Below are 14324 nucleotides of genomic sequence, written 5' to 3' on the forward strand. Positions count from 1 at the left end.
GGATGGTGCTAACCATCTTACAACGCACAGGACAGTACTCCCAAGCAAGTTTTATCTGGTCCAAAATGTCCATAGTGCCAGGGTTGAGTAACCCTGACTTAGATGCTTTGACAAAAATATATATTGGATGCAGTGGGACAAAGTAATGGATATAGAAATATTAAAGAATTCTTCAGGAAGTGACTCATGGAAAAGGTGATGGGAAGGTGTTCATTGTGTAGGAAAGGTGAGGGATAGAACTTCAGGTATCTATACTGTAAAGACAAAGATGCATAAAATAGACAATGTGGCTAGAACATCAAAAGAAATTCAAACTAATGTTGGAGACACAGTCAGGGCAAGAGAAAAGAGTTTAAATATCATTCTAAGTGTTAAGCAAAGTCACTGATTGGCTTAAAGAAACTGACATGAGCCCATTAGTCTGTCCTCACCACACATACAGTAGGTGCATTCCTTTGCACTTCTTGTCAGTTCTCTTACCTCATTCACCCCTTACCTTGTTCCTAGATAGGCATTTGATATCTCTGCTCCTGAAGTAGACGTTGGCATGATCTCTCTTTCAGATCTCCTCAAACCTGCCATTGATAGAAGAGGAAAGAAAATAATTGGTAGGTCACAGAAATTAAATGTAAGAGAAATTAACCAGTTATTTGTAGGATGGTGTTATAATTATCTTATGCTACCAGAGGCAGCGTGTTGAGGGAGGGAGAATTGGATGAAGGTGGTCAAAAGTACAAACTTCCAGTTATAAGGTAAATAAGTCCTTGGTATGTAATGTACAACTTGATAAATATAATGAACACCTCTGTGTGTGTGTTTTATTTTTTTAACATCTTTATTAGAGTATAATTGTTTTAAAATGTTTTGGTAGTTTCTGCTTTATAACAAAGTGAATCAGCTATACATATACATACATCCCCATATCTACTCCCTCTTGCATCTCTCTCCCATCCTCCCTATCCCACTTCTCTAGGTGGTCACAAAGCACCGAGCTAATCTCCCTGTGCTATGCGGCTCCTTCCCACTAGCTATCTATTTTACATTTGGTAGTGTATATATATGTCCATGCCACTCTCTCACTTCATCTCAGCTTACGCTTCCCCTTCCTTGTGTCCTCAAGTCCACTCTTTACGTCTGCATCTTTATTCCTGTCCTGCCCCTAGGTTCTTCAGAAGCTTTTTATTTAGATTCCATATATATGTGTTAGCATACGGTATTTGGTTTTCCCTTTCTGACTTACTTCACTCTGTATAACAGTCTCTAGTTCCATCCACCTTGCTACAAATAACTCAATTTTGTTTCTCTTTATGGCTGAGTAATATTCCATTGTATATGACATAAATCACAGCAAGATCCTTTGTGACCCACCTCTTAGAGAAATGGAAATAAAAACAAAAATAAACAAATGGGACCTAATGAAACTTAAAGTTTTGCACAGCAAAGGAAAACATAAACAAGATAAAAAGACAACCCTCAGAATGGGGGAAATATTTGCAAATGAAGAAACTGACAAAGGATTAACCTCCAAAATTTACAAGCAGTTCTTACAGCTCAATATCAAGAAAACAAAAAAACCAATCCAAAAATGGGCAGAAGACCTAAATAGACATTTCTCCAAAGAAGATATACAGAATGCCAACAAACACATGAAAGGATGCTCAACATCACTAATCATTAGAGAAATGCAAATCAAAACTACAATGAGGTATCACCTCACACCAGTCAAAATGGCCATCATTAAAAAATCTACAAACAGTAAATGCTGGAGAGGGTGAGGAGAAAAGTGAATCCTCTTGCAGTGTTGGTGGGAATGTAAATGGGTACAGTCGCTGTGAAAAACAGTATGGAGGTTACTTAAAAAACTAAAAATAGAACTAGCATATGACCCAGCAATTCCACTATTGGGCATATACCCTGAGAACATGATAATTCAAAAAGAGTCATGTACCATAACGTTCATTGCAGCTCTATTTACAATAACCAGGACACGTAAGCAACCTAAGTGTCCATCAACAGTTGAATGGATAAAGAAGATGTGCCTCTGTGTGATATATATGAAAGGTGTTAAGAGAGGGAATCCTAAGAGTTCTCATCCCAAAGAAAAACAAAATTGGTATGGGGACACACGTCTTGACAAACTAAAGTTTCTCTCCCCATCCCTCTTATGTTTTTATTCTCTTTGCTCTTTGAAGTTGTACATGGTATTTTTTTTTGGGAGGAGGTATCTCACTTAAATAAATCAGTGAGATGAAGTGTTACTCTTTTAAATGAACTATCATCATCTCTCTGAAGGAGAATGTGTTGCTTCATTATCAACAATAAAATATCTTAAAATGGTATTGTTCTTTGACATAGAGGTCAACTTCTGAATTTCCATCACCAAATTGTAGAGAGGTCCAGATCTAATGTAGTACTGAAATGCATTCCATTGATTTGTGTATCAGATTTTTTGCAATATTTACAAATTAGTACAACCTTCTGATAACAAATATCACCCTCTTAAAAATCTATGTACCCTAGACCACTATAAAAACTGCATAGACCTTGGATAAACAAGGTCCAACTCTATGGCACAGGGAACTATATTCAATGTCCTGTGATAAACCATAATGGAAAAAAATATGAAAAAGAACCTATATATGTATAACTGAATCACTTTGCTGTACAGCCAAAATTAATAAAACATTGTAAATCAACTAAACTTCAATAAAATAAATTAAACAAAAAATTTGTAGAACATAATCAATCTTACTTTTAGAGATCCTACTCTACATCAAATATATTCAACAATATATCAAATATATTAAAATACAACCATGTCTACTTTAATGATAATATTTCTGCTATAAATAATTGAATAATCTTAAGATGTTACTAGTAAACTGGCTTGCCTGTTTGGAATGCAAATATTATGCCTACTTAAAATTTCTTATGAAATAAGAAACTTTCAGCAATAAAGTGTGTCTACATGGTGAAATTTTAGCAATATTAAATGTAGTCATTTTATTAAATTAACAATGTTACCTTTAAGGTAATTATTAATTTTGATTTTGTTGCTTTAAACATTTTTTAAACTAAATCATTATTCCCTTTTTGATTCAAGTATTTTCACAGACCCTTGAAAATCTTATGGGAATTAGGTGCCTATATGTGTGAGGCGACCATAAAATTTCATATATAAAATGGCCTCATACATACCCTTTGCTATGAAAAGTCAACCTATAAAAATTTATACTAAATAATTGATAAAAATAAGTATAATAATTTGTCTATAAATATAATTATTGTAGAATATTCATTGTTTATAATAGCAAAAATAATATTTTAATGAGATGAGCTTAATGTATATAGTACATATTTACAATAGAATAACATGTAGATGTTGAATGTGACTGTTGTAGAATTTGTGGAATAATAATGGAAAAATAGTATTTTAAAATTTTAAACACAGTTTATAAAATGGTACCCACACCCTGAATCCTTTTATAACATATGCATAAATATAACATCTGAAGAATAAGTACTGACATGAATAAAAAGAGTGTTTTTTTCTAGTCAGAGATTTCGTGACTTTCTTTATCTTCACTTTTATTATCCTTATTTTCTACTTTTCCTATGAGAGTGCATTACTTTTTTTTTTAACAGTCATTCAGTAAATATTTATTCAACATATGTGTTGCACTGTGCCAGTCCCCAAGAGGGATATAGACATACTCTCAATGTATTTATGGTTAAGTGAGGAGTCAGACATGTACATGCAGCAATGTAATAGGGCCTTTTGATGAGGCTGAGCATGAGCTGAGTTCTATGAGTGTATGTATGAAAAATGAAAACAATCATAGTTAAAATTGGTAAAATATATACAGGAAAGTATTAAATTGATATAAAAAATAGCTCAATAGCTATTCAATGGCTTCAAAAGCTAGTGAGTTATAATATTAGTAAGCTTAGTATTTGTACCTTGATATTTATGTTATTTTTTAATAAAATATTTTTCAAATTACAAAAAACACCCAACTACTAGCCATTGAATAAAAAATAATAATTAAAGATAAATAATAAACTAGAAAACTACAAACAAGTATACTGAGTTTCATTTACATGTTCTAATAATTTTACCAAGCTATCAGACTGCATATGCTACATAAAACTTTTCTTTTCTTGTAAATTTGAAAAAATAACTACATTACAAAATTGTTATTTATTGATTACTTACTCATTCAATTTTTTGTCTTGTCATCGTCTCCTAATTAAAACTGTTCATGACTTTAGTTTATGAATGTCTGTTCCTCATGGAAAAGTTCACACTTTCCTTCAGGAATGTGATACAAATAAGATTCTACAAACACACTATACAACAATTATTATTTATTGATTTCTTCTTTAGTAATCTACCAAGGCAGGAGCTGTGGGAGTGGTCTGCCATATTGGGAAGAAAATTTTATCATTGACATTATTTAGAATCGATAAATATGGTGATAGTAAAAAGCAAATTGAAATCAGCAGGTTTATGATTGCTTTTAAATGGTCTACAGACTATGCTTCCCTCCCACCCTACAATGGTTGCTCATAGTTTGGAGCCCTCCTACCTCACTCCTTTAGCATGTTGCTGTGCTACTCCAAAACATGTATGAATTTCAAAATGCATGAGTGAAAATGTTACAGGTTAATTATGTATTGATACATAAGCTTGTAAGCTCTCTTGGGAAACTAAATTAGACACCTGCAGAAATAATTAACTCAAGGACTAATTTAATAATTTATGAATTAAGATGTATGATGAAAATACTAATTTTGCTTTAGAATGCTACTAGTCTGAGAGAATTCTGCCATTCAACAAGTATTTGTTGGGTATTCACTCTGTTAGTTTAGAAATACAAGTATCAATATGCTAGCCACGGCCACTGCTCTCAAAGAACTTCATACAGTGAGATAAACAGATTACAGGTGAGAATCTCTAAGAGTTTTGAGTGCTATTTATGAGAAAGATTTGGTGCCACAGTTGTAAATGAGGATAATGCCAAAGAAAAAGAAGGACTGAATTTAAGCTTTGGAGAGAATGACTAACTTCATGATATAAGCAATGATACTCAACGGTGAATAATCCAAAGTTTTCTTATTCATTGCTGACAAATGTATTTTTATTGATGTGTAGCATGAGTGTGCACAATGAATTCCTGCCACAAAATAATTTAAATAATGAGGTCATGGGAAATTTGAAGTACTTAATTTTCCTGAATTATATTCCATATGTAAAAATGCTAGTTTCTTTCTCCTTTCTGGGAATAGCTCTTTGTTAAGCAGATACAACATAACAATCTGAGCATTCAGTTTGCTGATTTGTATTCTCATTGTCTTTATGGTTCACACTTCCCTGAGGCCACAAAATGTCTTTGTTTGAAAATATTTCCTTTCCATTTGCTGCCTAATAAATGTAAATAGTGATAGTGCTAAGGACTTAATTAATCAGAACAGGTGACTTAAAAAAAACATTAGAGCAAGCTTTGCAATTTAGATGGTCTGAACATTGATTCAGGGGAATGATCTCTTTCTTAGGTGGGACAAAAATAAAATTGACAAGTTCACTGTAATGGCTTATTAATTGAAAGCAATTTTAGCAGACTGTTAAAAAAAATAGAATCATTTGTTATAAACAAAAAATTAAGTGAAACAACTACTGGAGGTAAAAAGCACCTACCAAATATTCTCTTTCCCTGCACCACGTGGCATGATGGAAGTTTACAATTTTTAACTTACTCTTGTAACTACCAGGCATATATTCCACATTTTCAAATGTCTATTAATTTTAGGTTTGAATTAAAATGCATATCACTAGGATGATACCTATCCAAACAAGGAACAATATGACATGTTTTGAAAACCACTGTGTTTGGAAAAAGTCTTCCACATGTACACAAACACACATATACAGTGTCCCATTTATTTTCTCACTGTTTCTGTGGGTCAGTTGAGTCCCTCCTCAAACTCATATATTTAATATGGAACCCCCAGTACATCAGAATGTGACTGTATTTGGAGATAGGGTTTTTTTAAGAGTAAGTTAAAATGAGGTTATTAGTGTGGGCCCTAATCCAATATGCCTGGTTTCCCGATAAGAAGAGGAGATTAGGACAGAGACACGCACAGAGAAAAGACCATGTAAAGACAGAGGGAGAAGACAGCCATCTACATGAAAAGAAAGAGGCCTCAGAAGAAACCAAACCTTGATCTCAGACGTCTACCTTCCAGAATTGTAAGAAAATAAATTTTTGTTGTTTAAGCCACCTAGTCTGTGGTATTTGTCATAGCAGCCCTAGCAAACTAATATAGCATGCAATTAAAAATTGTGACACAAATTAAGCTTATGACAAATGGAACAGAATAGTATAGGGAAAGAATGATTTTATTCTGAATATATTTTTAAAATATATCTTTATCCTATGTTACTCAAAGCACTCTAAATACTATAACTAATATACACAACACTTGTTAGAATGTGACATAATTTTGCAAAAGAAAAAATTAAATATAATAATGAATATGCCACTCTACAATTGATTTGTTCCCTATATAGTACAAACTCAGATATTGGTCACTCATATTATAGTCTGAGTGAATTTGATACTCATTTATACAAGATGAAAAACGTAGAATAACTAGGCAAAAATAACTAATGATAATAATCTTAATAGTGGGAGAAACTGTATATTGAATTTTTCCCATAGACCCTTTTCTGCCTATTTAATCTTAATTTTTAACTCTTACCTTATCTCCTTATTAAAAAATTTCAGTCCCTTTCTTTCCTCTAAACACTGACCATGTATCTTCATTCACAGACAAAATTGAAGAAATTAAAAGAGAATTTAAATATTTTCCCATCACAACAAACTATTTGTATCTATGTGCACATATTTCTTCTCTACTCCAGTTCCTATGAATGAACTATGCTTGCTTCTAAAAAATTTGTTCTACCTGTTTACTATAGCCTATCTAATCCCTTCAATATGACACTGATATATTTTAGCAAGTTTCTCTTTTACTTCTGTAACATCAGTTTTCTCCTATATGGGATCATTCCCATCAGAGTACAAACATGCTGTAAATTCTTACCTTAAAAAACCCTCCCTCGATCCTAATATCTCTCCACCACATACTTCTCCTAAATATCTGCATAGAGCTTTTCCACACACAGACCTTCCATCTAGCTCTCACTATCTCCTAAACCCATTATCACTAGGCATTTTTGCCCAGTAAGTCAACAGCTCCTTTTTGTATGGACTATCCACATTTATTCCTTTAACAAGCACTTATCCAGCATTTGTTACTTACAAGAAAATACTGTGGACAATGAGGATACAGCAATGAATAAAACAAACCAAGCCCCTGTCCTCCATGAGATAGGTAGTAGCTTTCATATTGTTATGAATAGAAATCAGATAGCAGGAAAAATGAGGGCTATAGGGCTTGCTACTCATAGTATATGCTGTAGACCCCTAGTATTGGCATCACCCGGGACCTTGAAATGCAGAATATCAGTCCCCATGCAGGTCCTACAGAATCACAATGTGCGTTTTGCCAAGATCCCCAGGTGATGCAAATACATATAAAAGTTTAAGAAGCCCTGGAAAACAGAAGACACCTACTGGGAAAATGTATAATAGACATCTTTAATAATTTAAAGGTCAATATTTATCACTTAATCCATGATTGTCTCAATGCTATCTTTGCTTAGTGTTATTTCTATGGTTTACATTATAAATTCCTCTATTAGTTAAGATTTCATTTAGCTGCAAGAATCAGAAAACACAGTCCCATAGATGTAAAAAGTTATTACCATTCTTTTAGCTGCTCAACAGCATTACTACTGATATTTCTCTGATTATCTTTTAAATATGCAGCAATGTTGCAAGATTTTTTTTTTTTGCCTTTAAGCTAGAAAAGAGAGAAGGAATATACCAGACATGGCTTTGTTTTAATAATAAAAAAAAAGTAGAATCTTTCCCCAAAGCAACTCCATCCCAAAACTTATCTGCTTATTTATTGTGTGCTAAAGCTGGGTAATTTGCCCAAAACTAGCTGCAAAGGAGACTAGGAAACTGAGTATACGGCTCTCTAGGTAATATAGAAGGAAGTAGTAAGAGACGTGATTAGAAATGTCTTTAGAGTAGAAAAGCAGCAGTGTCTGCAACAATATTATAGATAAATCCACTGTGTTTTCAAACCTTAAATAGATAGAAATAATTATCCTCTACTACAAATATCACCACAATGTCTAATATCTCCATGCTCCTTCAGAAGCACCACTGTCGATTCTCTCTTAGTGGAGAATCTCAGGAAGGAACTACTCAGTATCTCCCTAATGGATCTGCTGGTTTAGGTGATTTCTGGGAGTTACGTCATATGCTAGGGACACAAATTCCATATAAACTATATGTTCTTCACATTTAAAGTGAAAATAAGCACTTTTGTGGTAGACAGGTTCTCCCTTCCTGTCTTTGAAAAAGCTTGCTGGCATGTTTTGAGGTACCTAGGAAGAGATCCACATGGCAAAGTAATGAGAGAAACCTCCAGCTGATAGCCAGAAGAAAGTGAGGTGCTCACCTGGACAACCTTCCATGCTAACACTTGGAATGCAGCCTTGCAGAAGACCCAGCTATGCTATGCCTGGGCTTCAGCCTATAACACATATTTAAGGATTATAAGGCACTGTTTGGTATTGTACAAACTACAAAACTACAAAAATACTGAAGACTTAGCACATGAACAAGGAGTGTTTTTATAAAAAGGGATAAATGGAACAGGTAAAATCCAAGTATAGCATGGTTCTCCTTCAATAAATAGTCTACTCTTCTGGTGTTGTAAAAGAGTACAAGTGAATATTGCTACTGTTAATGAATAGATAAATGTCTGTGACCCCCAAATAAGTGGTCAAATAAACAGAAAATAAGTATTAATGTGGCTCTTGAAATACAACTTTTTCAATATATCTATATCAGCATAATTCCTTATAGTGATTTTCTGCGGTCATTGTACTCTGTGCTTAAAATGTTAACAGAAAATGGGTAATTAGAGGAAGTATCTGTGTATTGGGAATTTCCATTTCACTTACAATAAGTTTAAACCCAACAGTGGTCACTATAACCAAATCCAAAACAAACATAATAGTTGAATTTGAGAATAGCACTGAGTAAGTCATAAAGGTTAACTTCCACTGAAAGATTTTATAATGTTAAGTTTGTTCTACATGGTAAATGTATGATTCTGAAAGGTTTAAGATCAGCACAGAGAATAATCTCCATTTGGAAAGAATATAGGAATTGAATGGAGAACCACAATGGTGGGAGTATTTGGCATTTTTCAAATATAGTACATGTACACTAGTAGATGGCTTTCTGAAGTCTTCACTGATATTTAGACAGGAAGTAGTGGATTTAAATCACAAAAAGAGAAGTTGGAGATTAAAAATTCTTATTGACTTTCATGGTTATGAAAAGGAATACTATCCTTTCCTGCAAATTATTTACAAAAATAATTTCAGTGTTCAAGTGTTTTCAGTACAGAGTAGCCAAAATACCAAATGAACTTGGTCTTTTATCTTTATCTTCGTATTCATTAGCAAATCTAATGAAAACTAATCCAGCTAAATGCTCTCTGTTTTAAAGATAACTTTGGCTTAATACATATTTATTTAACTACAATTAATCAAAATATATTGATCATATACAAACAGTATGCTTGACATTTAGGAAGTGAAGTTTTCCATACTTGGAAGAGAGAAATCTGAGGGTAGAAAATCATGTTATTTATGGGATGAGACACCTTCAGATAAGCTAGAAACTTCAAAATGAGCCTAAATAAAATTATGCATGTGAGTAGAGAAGAGGAAAAACACTAACATGGGAGGAAAAGTTGTAAAAGATATTCAAGGTATAATAAGCAGATTCTTCTTTCTGAGCTAGAGAAGGTACCTAGTAAAAATATGAGATATATAAAGGTTGAGAAAGAACAGCCTTTATTGATGTTCTAACTTCTTACCTGAAAAAAATGTCCATTTTTTAAATAGACATGTTAGGAGAGTGGATAAGTGTCCATGTTATTAACCATAATAATAATAGAAAAGAAATACATTGCAAAATGTATACAAGATGAGGTAAATTTAAATTAAAATTTTAAATGTGTATTTCTAATAGCCCAATATTTCTACTTGCCACGTTTACATTAGGGAAGCACTCAACAAGTGCAAGAAAACATACACAAGAATGTCCAGGACAGCAGTATTTGCAACAGCAAAAATAACATAAATACTTAATGCCTGCCAGTAGGAATACAGATAAGCTTGGTTAATCCATACTTTGGAATACTATGAGAATTTGTGTATCTCTATGTATACTACTATGAAAACATTACTAAGATGTACTGTTAAATTTAAAAAAAATCATAATAAAAATACAAACCATTACTCAACTATTTATTAAGCATTGATTATATGTTATTCATTATTTGGTTGTTTATTTCTCTAACATAGGAGTATTTTAAGGATTTTTAAACCAGAAAGAACTTATCATACTAATATTTGGGCTTAAAACCATACAGAAAATTCTTCTCAGCTTAGGTTTTTTTCTTATTTTTTATATTTCTTTACTTTCTGACTTTTCATTATACTCTTTATGTGGCTGGGATGATGAAAATTCCTGGAGTCCTTTTCTCCATCTGAAGTACCTTTCATGCCCTATTCAGTAGAAATGATCTGCCAACAACGTAGATAAAGAGATACATCTTTAATCTTACAAGCTGTCTCCTTGCAAAGGATCAGGAAAATGATTTTTCTTTTAACAGTTGTCAGCATGCTTGACATCTGTCACAAAGGTTTAGGCTCTATTTTTATTTTTCCTATTGAAATCATGCTCTGACACCTGCCCCTTTGATACTTTTAGACTGATGCCATGAAGAACTGAGTGTTTTTAAGTCAAAGAACCCACCATATTTCCTTTCTTTTTTGTTTGGTTCAAAAATAAGATAAAAAATAAAGCTTATTTTCAGTAAGATAGATGTGTAGAAATATCCAACAAAAATACATTGTTATCCTATGAACAATGATATTTCCTTAAAAAATATATAACTGATCTTAACATATTCAGTCTTCTCAAAAAGTTTGAAATAACATATACAAAATTATCTTTTATATTTATCAGAACATCATTAGTGGTACTTAGCATAAAAAATAGGCATATATGTGTCAGTTGTTTCTCAGTAAAACCTAATGACAAATGCTATAGTAACCATACACTCAGATATAACAAAAGTGCAAGTATGTTTACGAATTTAAAGTGATACTTTGTACTATTTGAAAAAAAAAGTTATTGTTTTATGTGACATGGCAGGAAGTGTAAAGAATTTAGGTGGTTGCATGAGAAAAAGTAAGACAGTATTAAAGGTCAAAGACATTAGCCTCACCTTCTCTTTACAAAATTGCCAAAAAAATATGCCCTAGTAAAGGAATCATTACATATGAGGCTGCTATTTTGCCCTAAAAATAACAAAATAATGTGTTGGATAGGGACATCAGAAAAGTGATTGAGTAAGCAGCTCTAAACATTCATCTTCCACAAATATACATATATATATGTACATATATGGCAAAATCTGTCCGAATCCTGTCAGAACTCTGAAAAACAAAGATTTACAGCAACACAGCAAATACTGAATCAAGAAAAAAGCAACTTGAAAAGAGTAAGAAAGTTGTGGTTGTTTTCATTTTCACTTGCTCCACCCGATTCCCAGTGTGATAGCAGTCTTGAAATGGCAACAGACTGTGTTCCTAGTGTGGAACACAGATCCCTGGTTTTGGAGGGAGCATAAGATCTTACTTACAAATTACTGTAAATGTTTATAATATCCTGTCTGAGAGGTACCTGAAGGACTAAACAGGCACTCAACTTTGTTTTGCCTAACTTAGAACTCAGGCCAGAAGTGGCAGGCTTTGCTTAACAAATGCTGGTAGGCAAACTTACAACCTCAGATGTTTAGGATTAAGATACACACTAGACAAACTAAGGCCTGGGAGGAAAAGCCGGGGGAGATTCTTAGAGAAATCAGGATATTCAAAACAACTGAATATTCAGGGACATTTAAAAAGCCACATGCATGCACAGGGCAATATATATGCTCAGAAAACAACTGAGAAGAACATAAGTTTTACTCTGGGCTGATCCTTAGGCTCAAACCTACCTAAACAATGAAGGAATGTACCAGAAGAGAGCTAGTCTGCACAGACTGGGAGATGAGTTTGTTTATTATTGTTTTACTTTAATTTTTTTGGGTATTTTTATTGCTGTTTTTATGTTTTGTTTTGTTTCTTTTTAGCTCTTTCCTGTCAAGGAAATCTCTGTGAAAAATTAACTAAACCATGAGCTAAGGAACAGACTTCAATGACTGAACATGACAAGAAATACTGTCTTCACAAAAATAGTTCTTAAAAGTTACTATACAAATGGACTAAAACAGCTTTTCAACATTCAAAAAATCCTCAATCTTGAGAAAGGGGAACTTTATTTCCAGTATTACCACATTATAATATTTCAATGTACATTTTTCAACAATAAAATAATCATAAGGCATAGAAAGAGTCAAGGAAATATGGCCCATTCATAGATATGAAATAAATTGATAAAAATCATCCATGAGGAAGCAAACATCAGATTTATTTAAAAATCCCTTTAAAACAACTATCTTAGTTGTGTTTAAAGGACTAAAGGAAAGCCAAGGAAAAGATCTAATAAAATCAGGAAAATTATGTACAAACAAAATGAGAATATCAATGAAAGGATAGAAATTATAAAAAGAAACCAAACAGAAATTCTGGTGCTGAATAGTACAATAACTGAAATGAAAACTTTAGAAGATGGGCTCACATCAGATTTGAACAGGCAGATGAAATAATCAGTAAACTTGAAGATAGGACAATCTAATTTTTTGAGTCTGAGGAGAAGGAAGAAAAAATAATAAGAAAAAGGAAACAGTCTAAGTGACCTTTGAGAAACCAATAAGCAGACCAACATATCCATTATGGAAGCCCTGGAAGAAAAACAGAGAGAGAAGAGACATGAACAATATTTGACAAAACATTTCCCAAACATGTCTCACATTTGATGAAATACATAAATCTACAAATATAAGAAGATCAATGAACTCCAAGTAGGATAAAGTCAGAGACCTATACCAGAACAAATTATAAGCAATTGGTTAAAAGCCATAACAAAGAGAGAATCTTGAAAGAAGGCAAAGAGAAGCAACTCATACTGTACAGAAAAAATTAACAGCCAATTTCTTATCAGAAACCATGGAGGCCAGAAGGCTGTAGGATAATACATTTAAAAGTACTGAGGGGCTCCAGGAAGATGGCGGAAGAGTAAGAGGTGGAGATCACCTTCCTCCCCACAGATACATAAGAAATACATCTACAAGTGGAACTGCTCCTATAGAACACCTACTGAATGCAGGCAGAAGACCTCAGACCTTCCAAAAGGCAAGAAACTCCCCACGTACCTGGTTAAGGCAAAAGAAAAAAAGAAAAAACAGAGACTAAAGGATAGGGACAGGACCTGCACCAGTGGGAGGGAGCTGTGAAGGAGGAAAGGTTTCCACACACTAGAAACCCCTTCATGGGTGGAGACTGCGAGTGGAGGAGGGGGGGAGCTTTGGAGCCACAGAGGGGAGCGCAGCAACAGGGGTGCGAAGAGCAAAGTGGAGACATTTCCGTACAGAGGATCGATGCCAACCAGCACTCACCAGCCCGAGAGGTTTGTCTGCTCACACGCCGGGATAGGCATGGCTGGGAGCTGAGGCTTGGGCTTTGGTCGGAGTGCAGGGAGAAGACTGGGGTTGGCAGTGTGAACACAGCCTGCAGGGGGTTAGTACACCATGGCTAGCTGGGAGGGAGTCCGGGAAAAGTCTGGACCTGCTGAAGAGGCAAGAGACTTTTTCTCCCCTCTTTGTTTCCTGGTGCACGTGGAGAGGGGATTAAGAGCACTGCTTAAAATAGCCCCAGAGATGGACGTGAGCTATGGCTATCAGCACGGACCCCAGAGACGGGCATGAGATGCTAAGGCTGCTGCTGCCACCACCAAGAAGCATGTCTGGGAGCACAGGTCACTATCCACACCTCCACTCCCGGGAGCCTGTGCAGCCACTACCAGGGTCCCATGATCCAGGGACAACTTCCCTGGGAGAATGCATGGAGTGCATTAAGCTGTTGTAATGTCACACTGTTCTCTGCCACCACAGGCTCGCCCCACATCTGTACCCCTCCCCCCCAGGCCTGAGTG

This window comes from Mesoplodon bidens (genome assembly GCF_964165515.1).
Source record: "Mesoplodon bidens genome assembly, chromosome: 5".
NCBI classification, from domain to species: domain Eukaryota; kingdom Metazoa; phylum Chordata; class Mammalia; order Artiodactyla; family Ziphiidae; genus Mesoplodon; species Mesoplodon bidens.